Raw genomic sequence first — 12,396 nt, 5'->3', positions numbered from 1 at the left:
GAAGGCAAATGAGCACCCATTTCCAATGTGCTTTTGAAAGTCTCTAGGGAAGTTTTGCTTGCAGACATTGTAGAACTGAAAACATTTACCTCAAGTGAAGTTTGAATATTCTGCAAGGATTTCCATCGTCGAGGCTTCTCTGGGTGAAGAATTCATCGTCTGGATTCTCTGGGAAGTCAGAGCTCCTCCAAGGCAGGGATTGCCGTGTGCTCCTGGCACTGAGCATAGGGCCCGGCCTCGGATGGGAGGTCAGCTCACACCTTATTGGTGTTAATATCCTTTCCATCACTCAGGCACTTCAAACTCAACCTGAGCAGAACCGAACTCAGCAATCCTCGCCTCCCCCACCTCCTAAACATGACCCTTCTCCCAGGCTCCTACTTCAGTGAACCATCTCAGCATCCTCTAATCACCCAAGCCAACTGACGCTTCCCTCTCTCTCATGCCCACAGCCCATGAATCATGTAGCCTTACCTCTGTACCGCCTCCCAGAGCAGCCCCTGGTCCTCATCCCCACAGCCACGGCTTTGGATGACAGCAAAGCCTTCTCATTGGTCTCCCTATTTCCTCCACAAACCTTCTTCAACACTGACAAAGGGATCTTTTAAACTAACTCACCTGATTGTCACTTTCTTCCTTAAAAGTCCTCCAAAGGTTTTCTATTATTGGCTGGATAAACTCCAGGCTCTCTAGCATGGCATACTGTGCCTTCTAGAATCTTGTCTGCTTAACTGCCTGGCCTCAGCCCAGCCCCATTTCCTACCACTCCTTGCTCTGATTGGACTCGTTAACTTAACATTCCTTAGGAGGCTCCGCCAGCGTTTTCACTTACGCCGCTCCCTCTGGAGGACCCACCTTTTCTTATTTCAAGACTCAGCTGATGCCACCCTGCAGGAGACTTTTCTTGACCCTTCTAGTTAGAACTAGTGCACTATGCTACCAATTGTCCTCTGATACGCAACACCCTCCCTGGCTTTCTAAGCTTGTTCTTGTATCAAGGGGGCTGGAAGTCTGGAAACTACATTACCCAGATTCCCTTGCCAGCAGAGTTCCAGTTTAAATTCTTCAAATGAGAGGCCGGTGCATGAGATTTGGAAGTCAAAAGAAGAAGACAAGTCATTATTTATTTCTAGGAATGGCAGATCCATGCATAGGCAGATAGTGGCTTTGGGTCGTTCTTTCACTCCCTCATTTCCTGAAAGCCAGCGTCAGTTTTCCATTATCATTACTTCCCTGGATCTCCCATCAGTTTTATAAATATTGAATCTCTTGCAATAAATTTCTCCCTCTTGAAATATGGAGAGCAGTTTCTATTTCCCTAATGGATATGTATACTCCTTACTTTCTCAAGCGTAATTAGTCTTTACATACCTAGCACCTGGTCCAGCATCTGGCACAGGATTCTGGATTCAAGGACATGAAATGTGGGGTTTTCCTTTGAGAAACAGAAGATTTTTATCTGCGAGTGGACAAAGAGGCATAAGGATTCAGATATACAAGGGTATGCCTTTTTTTTTTTGGATTGAGGTACCAAAAAATTAAATGGAATTATTACAGATCTCATGCCTAAGAAAGGAATTGAAAGCTTTAGCTAGAAAAAGTTTTGCTAAGCAGCTGGGGAACCCCTGCTTGAAGACTGGGATGGGTTAAAGAAGTTTGCATACATTTGAGAGGGAAAATGAGAATGACCCCGGGAGAATGATTCCAGCATATTAAAGCAAATTCCAAGGTGAGATACTTATCACTAGTGGGAAAGGGGACCTGGCACAGGTTTTGAAGAAATGTGTCAGATAATGTGTGGAGTTAGGGTTGGAAGGGAAGCCAAGGGGGGCAGGTAGGAAATCCATGGCTGAGTCAGGTCCACGTTAGATGCTGGACTGGTCTCCTGAGTGTGATCCCTGGATACGGACTGTTCACCGCCGTGTCCTAGCATCCAGGACGGTTCCTAGCACACAGAAGTCCCTCTATAAATATTTGTCGGATGAATGACTATTGAGAAGGTACATCCTGGTGGACTTCCGCTTCTCAGAGAGGAGGTGACAAAGATAGGCAGGACATGTTTGGGTAACGGATACTTTTACCTCTGACTCCGGCTTCTTCTCTTCCTGTGTGCGGCCAAACATGACAGCTCAGGAGAAGGCCAGGACCACAAACATCTGGGCCTGAAAACAAAGAAATCAGAAAATAAAGGAAAATACCAGGACCCAGAAACAGTGCTAGTCTTACCCATGGTAGAGAGGGAACGGGGCAGACCAAAGAGGCAGGTTATACATTGTAAAACTTGGCACGAAAGGAGTCAGGGAACCCCAGAAGGAGATGAGACCCCAGAGGCTATCCCACTGCCACAGGAAAGGGGAGGCGAGGTTTTGGAAAGGAACCTCCGGCAGGAAGAGATGGCCTTCTCCAGAAGCCTTAACAGCAGCTTCGGTTCCTGGCATTCCTGCAGCTGAGTCAAAAGGCAAAAGGAGAAGGAAAAGCCCCAATAGACAGGTTTTACAAGGCCTGGAAAGGAGGCAGAAGCAGTAGGGAATTCAGGGCAGGGCAGGAAATACCCAGGATGCAGAAGAGAGTCCCAGAGAGGAGTCGGGGTGTGAGAAGAGCAGAGCTACACACGCTTGGCTTGGGCAGCCTCCTGATCACAGGAGGGAAGGGGCAGGTGGGACTGACCCAGTGAAGCGGCCCCAGGGTTGCCAGGAACAGAAGGCTCAGAGGGGCAATAGGAATTTGGAGGTTTTACAAACATGGGCTGGATGCACAAGAGATGGCACCTCAAAGAAGACCTGGAAGCAGGGGGCTGCACCTCGGCACGTGCCAGTCTCCCTGGCACTTCTAGTGAGTCTGAGACCCAGAATATTTTCTTTTTATGTCTCACATTTGTTTTCTCTAACTCCTTTCCTGCAGATGTCACCCAAGCATCTGCTACAGCCCCTGGCTGGCAGCAGAAACATGGGTTCTGAGAACATCATGTTGCTAGGCTAAATTTGGTGGGTGCGGGGCTGGCACTGGGATATTCCTGTGTGCCCTATTGACTTTCAAATTCTTTGAAAAGTGGGACACACAACGATTTCGGTTTGGATAAATCCCACCTCCTTGTCGTCGAGAGACACATCCATCCCGGACAGACGAGGCATAAAGCAGCTCCTGGGTGTGGTGGTGGGGAGACACTCATACTCCAGCTGGGGGAGCTCCGCTGGCCAAGACTCGGGGAATTCAAATCTGGGAGGAAAGGTCTTTCATTTCTCGGGATTTTAATTTGCAAAAAAGATGGGAACTCCAGTTTTGAACTTTGATTTCTCTCCTAGAATTTAATAATGGAGAGGGCTCCAGAGAGCTCAAGTTCAGGGTATTTTTAAATTGCTCCTTGGGGTATTTTTATGCTATCATGTGGTGTTTGTTATAAGGCTTCCTCTGCTGAGCTATATCGGACAGTGAGTGTGGCTTGACATTTGAGATGGGAAATATAATCAGGGTGAATTTTTGGCCTTGGTGCAGTGGGGACTTGGAGTGATTTTATTTAATACCCCGTTCTGACCATTTTAGAGGCCTCTGGGGGCGACAGCTGAACTGCCCATCCCACAGGCCCTTGGTTAGTGATGCGTGGCATGGCCGGAAGTTGTGAGGGCATAGCTCCTCTGCTGACCTCCGCCCCTGCGAGGACACATGTCCCCGGGCTGACCGTAGACTTGGTTGTGTAGCCCATTTGCATAAGTGGGCAAACTCTGGGTGGAGTTAGGGCAGAACCCCAATCCTGCCAGGATCCTGTTTCCACAGAGAAGAGGCTTCCTCCTGCCATCTGCTAACTCCGTCAACAGTGGCGCCACTAACATTCAGAAGGACACACGTTGACCAGGAAGCAGAGTGGGAAGGTTCAGAGTACTGCTCGCAGACAGCAGACTAACCCCTCTCTGTGAATTTGAAAATGATGCCCATCTGGGCAGGCAGGGCCCAACAGGAACAGGGGTTCGTGAGTAGATGACACGTTTGTGCAAAGACAAATGTACCGCTTTTGCTTCCATAGGATATTTGGTGAGCAGAGCTGGGGCCAGGCTGCAGTTCTCACCTGTCCCGGCAGGGGGCGCTTCTGTGCAGTGCACGACCTGCACAGTCATACACAGCTGCCCTGCATACCCTTTCCTGTTCTTGCACTGGCCAACCTCCAGTCTCTAGGGCACTTGCATTTGAAAGTCTCCACTTGGGCAGGGGTCACTAGGTGAGGTCGGCCTCTGGAGGCCCAGCTTAGACCACTGTTCTGTTCAGCTTCTCAGAGTCTGTGGTCTTCAAGTCACAGAAGGGCAGTGAAGAAAAGCATCCTCTCCAGCCCAGTCTGTCCAGGGAACTCTTGTGCCTTGGGGGTTAGTGGGCACCTGTCTGACCCATGAGTATAACCTCTGCAGGTCCCTTTCTAGCTAGCATCTCTTGTATGTTCTCTGTCTGCCAGGGCCTAAAAGGGCAGAAGGGGTGAGAGGAAGAATGGATCAAACTCCACTCTAATTTCTTACAATGATACTCATTAATAATTATATTTGTCCCTTATATGATAACATCATGAGGTCTTATGGTGTTCAAAGTCTTTTTTAAAGGTAATTTTATATCGTGGCCTCTGTCAGGAATAAATGACGGGTAAACCCTCGCTCGGATCCATGAGATGAATCACCCTGGCCTCTGCCTGAACCCCATCACTGCCTGGGCTGTGAAATTCTATTTGCATAATAGGGACACACACTGAGACTGCAGGACCCTCGTCAGGACAGAGCTCTACAAGGGAGATGTGCAGGTGGGCACAGATCAGGGAGATGAAAGCAGAATTTTAACCAGAATATTACTCCAATGGTCAGGCCAAGCCCGCTCACGTATGACATGATCCCAGAAGGGTTCTTTAAATAAGGGCTTTGTGAGGTGGACAGAAAAATGTATTGAACATGACGGACCCCGGCCCACACACACAGAGAGGAGAAATAAGTACTCTTGTCATGTACATAAATTATAAGAGATAACGTGGTGAGCTCCAATCGCCATTTCTAAGTCTTGCAAGGAATTTTTGGAGAGCCGGCGTGCCAGCCTGGACCGGTCCTCCTCCAGCCCCTCCTATTCATGACTGTGTGTCCCTGTGCTCCAGAGCTGCCTGCACTGGGACGGCCACTTTCTCCCTCCAGACGTTCAGTGCCAAGCTGTTGGGTTTTGTTTCTGCAAGCCCTCCACATCCATCACGAGCACAGCCTTTGAGGAGGCTTTGCAGCCCTCCCTCAAGCTTTGCGTGATTTGCCTTGAGTTTAATTCAGGAACGGCTGCTGAGGCTGTAACTTCTGCTTCTCTCTACACGGGGTGCCCTGGTGCTAAGGTTTGCCAGGGACTGAGAGGTTTCCTGGGACGGGGACTTTCAGTGCTAAAACGGGGAAAGTTCGGGGCAATCGGAGGCGTGTTGGTCACTCCACCTAAAGCCCTGACGTTCTAGCGGCTGTGTTCTCTGCACCCTGATGAGAGTTCTCTGCTCACTCTAATGTCACCCTTTTTATCTTCTCGCCCTCCACACTGGCCAGCAGCTGAGGCCTGAGCAGGCAGCGTGATGGTGCGTGCCTGGGACTACTGAGTGTGAGTTATCATAGATCACGAAACTGAGCTTTTTCCTTTCTGTGTGTCCAGAGTCTATGGGGACAGAAAGCCTCACAGACACAGGTGTTCCCTAGGGTCTGCAGGGTCCTGCCTGAAAGGTTGATTCAGTTGTGCCCTGGCTCTCACTTCAGCATCCAGCCCCATCATGCTTCAAAGTTGTGCTGCGTTTCTCTGGGTTAAAATCACATCTCTGATGCTTCCATGCAAAACTGGCACTTCTCTCTGTTTCAGATTTATGAAACAGAGCCAAACATTCTGAGGTTGGTCTGGGAGCTATGGCACTTTCCTCAGTTTCTCTTGTTTCCATGGTGCTTACATGGCCAACTACCAAATCCCTAGGATGTTTTGGTCATGTTTTTGGTTAGACGTGTCTGGTCTGTTGCCACGGCACCTACAGCCATACGGAACCTTCCAGCAGTAACCATGTAACTCGACAAGGTGGCCAAAATGAAATTTATAGGATCTGCCAGGAGTCACATGGCAAATCCATGCATGTGTGTTTGGCTGGGGTGGGAAATGTGCTGATACCATCAACTCCAGGGCAGAGGTAATCTGTTTGCAATTCCAAACTCATTATTTCCTTATTTGCATTCAGTATCGCAAAGCCATTCATGAGAAACACATTTTTAAAGCACCATTACTATAAAACTTGTTAAACTGAGTGTAAACATTTTATCAGCAATATGTTCTGGAGGCTTTTTTCTTTCTTTCTTTTTGTTTTTTGTTTTTTAACTGAAACATTTCACAGCTGCCTGGCTCCTAGGCTGGGTCACGAGTTAATAATGTCTCTACCTTGGAGTGAACTTGGGCTGTTGCTGGCTGTCTTGTGAATTAGGCAGCAGTGAGCTTTTCATTCCTTATGGCTGCAGCAGGAAGCAGTGCATCATCATTACGAAGCTTTCTTTTTTACTTTATCTTGTACCATCAAGTGTAATCAGAGGATGAGGGCCCGTGCTCCTCGGAAGGAGATTTCAGGCACACAACCATTTGGTTTACTGGTCTCGGGGGGGGGGCCCTGGTGCTCCTTACACGAGAGAGTTTGCTTGGCACAAATGTCGTCCAGACAGCAGAAATGCTCTTGAAAAGGGAGACCTTAAAAAGGGTAGAAACGGATTCCTGTTTGGCAGACAATATCCTAGAGTTAAAACGGCTTTGACTCTCGACCTGTTGTGATGTTACAACTTTTTTAGTGTAAGCTTATAAGCTTAGAATTCAAAATTGTGTTTGCCCCTTCCCAGGCACATTGTTTGCTAGAGGAGTCCAGAGCAGCCCAGAGGAACAGGATCAACTTGTGCCCGGAACAGTTATTTCCGCATCAGGGAAAATAGTCATCAGATAGGTGCATCCGTCAGATCTGCCCGAGTTTGAATCCAGGCTCCATGTCTCTGTGTGACCTTAGACAAGTACTGAGCCTCTCGGCTTCATTTTCCTTACCTCCAAAGTGGAGATAATAAGGCTCAGTCTAGAGGCTCATTGTGAAGATGAAAAGGTAAGCCATATAAAAATGTTAGTAGCACTTATTTACTAGTATTATTACTGTTTCAGCTTTTTCTAAAGCTGCCACCTTGGACGATGTTCACCACGCATGGCCGTGCTAGAGATCAGTGTGTGTTGGGGTTTTTGTTTTTTTGTTTTTAAATTATTTATTTATTTATTTATTTATGGCTGTGTTGGGTCTTCGTCTCTGTGCGAGGGCTTTCTCTAGTTGCGGCAAGCGGGGGCCACTCTTCATCGCGGTGCGCGGGCCTCTCACTATCGCGGCCTCTCTTGTCGTGGAGCACAGGCTCCAGACGCGCAGGCTCAGTAGTTGTGGCGCAGGGGCTTAGATGCTCTGCGGCATGTGGGATCCTCCCAGACCAGGGCTCGAACCCGTGTCCCCTGCATTGGCAGGCAGACTCTCAACCACTGCGCCACCAGGGAAGCCCTGTGTTGGGGTTTTAAGAGCAAGGGCTTGAAGACCATCTCAGATCCGCTATTGATGAAAAAAGCCTCATCTATTCCGGTCTGTGCAACATCCACGGAAGAGTATTAGCTGCTCGTTATGTTTGTATCATCACTCTGAATGGACTTTTCTGAACCCATGCTCCTTACTCCAGTTGGTGGGTAGGACAGAGCTGGTTACCCACGTAGGCTTTAAGAGAAAAGATCACTTTGGGGAAGAACGTAGACGTTTATAGGCCATTTGGAAAGCAGGTGCAACCAGAAAACAGCTAGCTTTACTCTTCGTAATTTGAAGACAGGCCCTTGGGGAGTGTATTCCTTATACTCATGACCTTCATGGGGTTTGGAAATGGAACACTGGCGTTTAGCTATCCCTGGGTTGGTGTGAAGGGGTGTAGGGCTTCAGAGGCGCTGGGCTTGATTGTAATTACCAGCTCTCCATGGAGACGGATCTCACCCCAGGGACCCATGTGGGTGGGGGCAAACAACGACAGTCTCAAGGTCATTACTTGGATCCTGGGTGGGCTCCTTGGTGGGCTGAATCCCTTTTTAAAATATGCTGAGCTTCTGTTCTCATTGCAACCCTGGTTGCAATGCCATCTCTCTGGTCGATGCAATGGCATCCTCAGGCTTACCTATAATATGTGAGCTCTTGTGCAGACTCTCAGAGGGCCATGGTTCCTGTCATCAAGGAATTTGTAATCTGGTGGGGGAGATGCACATGCAGATATTTAATTACCATTCAGCATCATAAATGCTCTGATAAAGGGCATGTTATTTTAGGAGAGGGGGCTAAAGAGGTCCTGAGGGACCAGAGAGAGACTCCTTGGAAGACAAGATTTCTGAAGGGTGGGTAGGAATTTTCTAAGTGAAGGGAAAGAAAGTGTCACAGAAAAGAAATAGTACATGTACTTTTCAGGAGGTGGAGAAAGCACAGTGCATTTGGTAATTGAAATGAATTGCCTGTAGTTGAAGGACAAGTGCTTGCAGAGGTTTGGAGTGTTGAAGAGCAAGATACATACTAGAGAGGAAAGCCACGGTCAGGTAATGTATGGCCTGGTAGCACACAGGAAGAGGCTTGGAGTTTATTCTCAAGACAAGAGGGGAGCCATCGAATGAGTTTATGAAGAGGAACGGTCAGATCTATGATAGAGAAAGTTCATTCTGTGGGATGGAGTGTGGATGTAGGTGAGACATGAGTCTGGCCTTAACTGGGAAGTGACAGTAGCAATGGAGAGTGAAGCGGAGGTGTATTCATAGGCTGAGGAAGATGAAGGAATCAAGAATAAGGCCTAGGTTTCTAGACTAAGCAATGGCTTAGAGAGGTTAGTGGTACAGGATTCTTATTTGATTTTTTGTTTTTTAGATTATAATTCTCTGGTAAAATGGTCTATATTTATATATTCTCATATTTATATTCTATTTATGTATTCTATTTTATATATATTCTTGAACATAATATAGTTATTTTAAAGTTATCAGTAACTTCAATATCTAGCTCACCTGTGGGCCTATTGATACTGACTATTTTTCTCTTGGATTTCACTGATTTGGTCTTGTTTCCTGACATGATTGGTAATTTTCTTTATCTAATTCTGGACATTGTGTTTAAAAAGTTTTAGAGACTTGATGTTTTCTTCCTCAGAGAAGAATATGTATTTGTCATCATCCTCTTCTTCCTTCTTTTTTTTTTTTTAACCTTTAATGAGAAAAAATATATATATTGATATTGAGCTCAAGAAAATGTGTGTTCGGTGTGTCACTGGGTCAAGGACTGGGGATGAACATGATCCAACCAGAACACAAGATACATATAAACAAAGATACACATGGTCACAGAATGAAAACCCGGGGCCTGGTATAGCTGAGTCTCAGTTTTCTCATCACTTAGCATCATATTGAGGATCCTGCCGCTGATAGGGAACAGACGCCCAGGCTCTGGACATGGCAGAGTTCCCTCCAACACATTTGTAGTTGGTAGTGTATCTTTCTCAGAAATTTCTCATCCTACTCACACTGTGGATTGGCCCTTTGGACGCCTCAGCCAGATGCGGGGTGTCGGCCACATCCAGAAGGGTCGCCCACTCCAACTTGGGTATCATATGCGCCACAAAGCCGGGGTTGAGCTCCTCAGGGTTGGTACGGACCTTGGTGGCCTGGAGGTGGGGAGAGAAGCCACGGGGCCCCGCCCTCCACACATGTGAGCTCAGCAGGTTATGGGGTAGCAGCTCCATGTTGCCACCACTTTCTCTCGCCAGGCTAGAACCAGAAAGAGAATAAAGCTTCTTGTAAGCAGATAGGATATGGCAAGATCACCTTGACTGAGGGGAGGCTTTTCTGCTTCTGATTTGCCCTTACTCCTAAGACATAGCTTTTCTAGGGTCTCACCTGAAGCCCTGAGTGTTTACCAGGGCCTCGCTCACGGCAGGCCCCAAACTTCAATTTTGGTTTGAAGGTCTTGCCAGCCCCATGAGTCTACAACAGTCCATATTTAGATTTTTACTGTCTTGGCAACTACGTTCCACTTGGTTTCACTGTGTCTCATCCAAATGTAGCTTGGAAATCAAAATGACTCAAGGGAAAATTCAGGTTCAATGTTAGCTTTCTCTGTCTGTGGTTCTTCTTTTTCCAGGGTCTTGGGGTTCAAGTCTTGGTTTCTTTGTAGTTTGAACTGCAAGTTGTGTCTGTCCAGCCCAGTGAGACTACTGGATGCTTTAGAACACTGTTTTTGTTTTTTTCTGCCTCTATGCTCCCAGCCAGGAATTGATAAATGATTCAAGGAGAAAAACCCTGTTGAATGCAGGGCTTACCACAAAGCATTTCCCTCAAATCTTGTATACTTTGTTTACTCTCTGATGCCATCAAACAGCTGTTTTTGGATTGTTATCTTACAGTTTTTCTTTTATATATATACATATATATATATTTATTTATTTTGGGCTGTGTTGGGTCTTCGGTGCTGCACGTCGGCTTTCTCTAGTTGCAGTGAGCGGGGTCTACTCTTCGTTGCGGTGCGCGGGCTTCTCATTGCGGTGGCTTCTCTTGTTGCGGAGCACGGGCTCTAGGTGCGCAGGCTCAGTAGTTGTGGCACACGGGCTTAGTTGCTCCTCGGCATGTGGGATCTTCCCGGACCAGGGTTCGAACCCGTCTGTGTCCCCTACATTGGCAGGTGGATTCTTAACCACTGCGCCACCAGGGAAATCCTCTTACAGTTTTTCTTAGCCAGAGAATTAGTCTGATACAATCTACTTCATCTTAACTAGAAGTATAAGTCTGGACTTAAATTTAATATATTTCATTTTTTTTTTTTTTTAATTCATGTTCTTTTATTTATTTATTTATTTATTTATTTATGACTGTATTGGGTCTTCGTTTCTGTGCGAGGGCTTTCTCTAGTTGTGGCAAGTGGGGACCACTCTTCATCGCAGTGCGCGGGCCTCTCACCATCGTGGCCTCTCTTGTTGCGGAGCACAGGCTCCAGACGCGCAGGCTCAGTAATTGTGGCTCACGGGCCCAGTTGCTCCGTGGCATGTGGGATCTTCCCAGACCAGGGCTCGAACCTGTGTCCCCTGCATTGGCAGGCAGATTCTCAACCACTGCGCCACCAGGGAAGCCCTAATATATTTCTTAAATGCATATAAACATAAAGCTAGATGCAAACTCTTATAGCAATAGGCTATACAAACAAAAATCAAAACAAATTAAGAAATTTAAACCAATTAAAAAAATTTGATTAACAAATTCAACCAATTTTTAAAATTGGTTAAAAACCAGTAACATTAATTATTGTTAATTTAATATGATGAGTGATGGATTAAGATATAGGACTACCTCCGAATGTCAGGTTTTTAATTGTGCTGTGTGATGATTCAATTCTCTTCTTCTCTTCTAACAAGTAAATAACTTAAACTCCATTTTATACCATGCGCTGTGCCATTATTTGGACTTCACTTTGCATCAACATTATATTTATGCATAGATTCAAATATGTTCTTTTCTCTTTGGCTCTGAGCTCTTAGAATAGTGTTCTTTGGCACTAACACAACGGTAGAAACGAACACAACGTGGGCACTGAAATGGCAGCCCTTGCATCTGGGTGGTCATCTTGATATTTCAGGATGTACTTATGTTAATGTTCTTACATGATCATTCCGATGAAAACACAAATTTGAAAAATTACCCTTGTTGAGGATTTGAAGACTCTATGAGCATGACCGTGGACTCCAGTTCTTGAAACTGCTCAATGATGGGTCCCAATTCTCCTACCTTGTTCTTCTCAGTCTTTTCACACTCACAAGTGAGAAATGCACCGGGCCCACCAGCCCTCCCTGAAATCTCTAGCATCCTTTCAAGCCCTCTGCACTCATGGAAACCTTCCCCATCCCCAGCCCTTGACCAGCACCCATGGCTCCTCCTTCTTAGTAATAAGGAGCAAGTGGCTGAGGCACTGAGTTTCTCTTCCAGAGAAAACTTGGGAGACAGGAATCTCCAGTGAGACAGGCATAGCCTCAGTCTTACGTATTAATAGGTGTGTATTTGTGTGTGTGTCTGAGAGAGATAGAGTGTGTTATGGGCTGCCTTTTGTCCTTCAAATTTTGTATGTTGAAGTCCTAACCCCCAGCACCACAGAATGTGACTGTATTTGGAGATAGGGTCTTTAGAGAGGTGAATAAGTTCAATGAGGTCACTGGGATGGGCCAGTTCCCAGTGTGATTGGTTTAATGACCTTATAAGAAGACACTGGGACACAGACACACAAAGGGAAGACCATGTGAAGACACTGGGAGAAGACAGTCATCTTCAAGCCAAGGAGAGAGGCCTCAGAAGAAACAACCCTGCTGACAC

At 46.5% G+C, this 12,396-nt stretch overlaps 1 pseudogene; it reads right to left on the bottom strand.

Annotated features, from left to right (window-relative positions):
* Positions 1–9,310: 9,310 nt before the first annotated feature.
* Positions 9,311–9,785, bottom strand: LOC132365122 (multifunctional methyltransferase subunit TRM112-like protein; annotated as a pseudogene).
* Positions 9,786–12,396: the final 2,611 nt, after the last annotated feature.

Source organism: Balaenoptera ricei, chromosome 4 (genome assembly GCF_028023285.1).
Source record: "Balaenoptera ricei isolate mBalRic1 chromosome 4, mBalRic1.hap2, whole genome shotgun sequence".
NCBI classification, from domain to species: domain Eukaryota; kingdom Metazoa; phylum Chordata; class Mammalia; order Artiodactyla; family Balaenopteridae; genus Balaenoptera; species Balaenoptera ricei.
The sequence above is the reverse complement of the archived record's forward strand: the minus strand, read 5'-3'. Positions and strand labels throughout refer to the sequence as shown.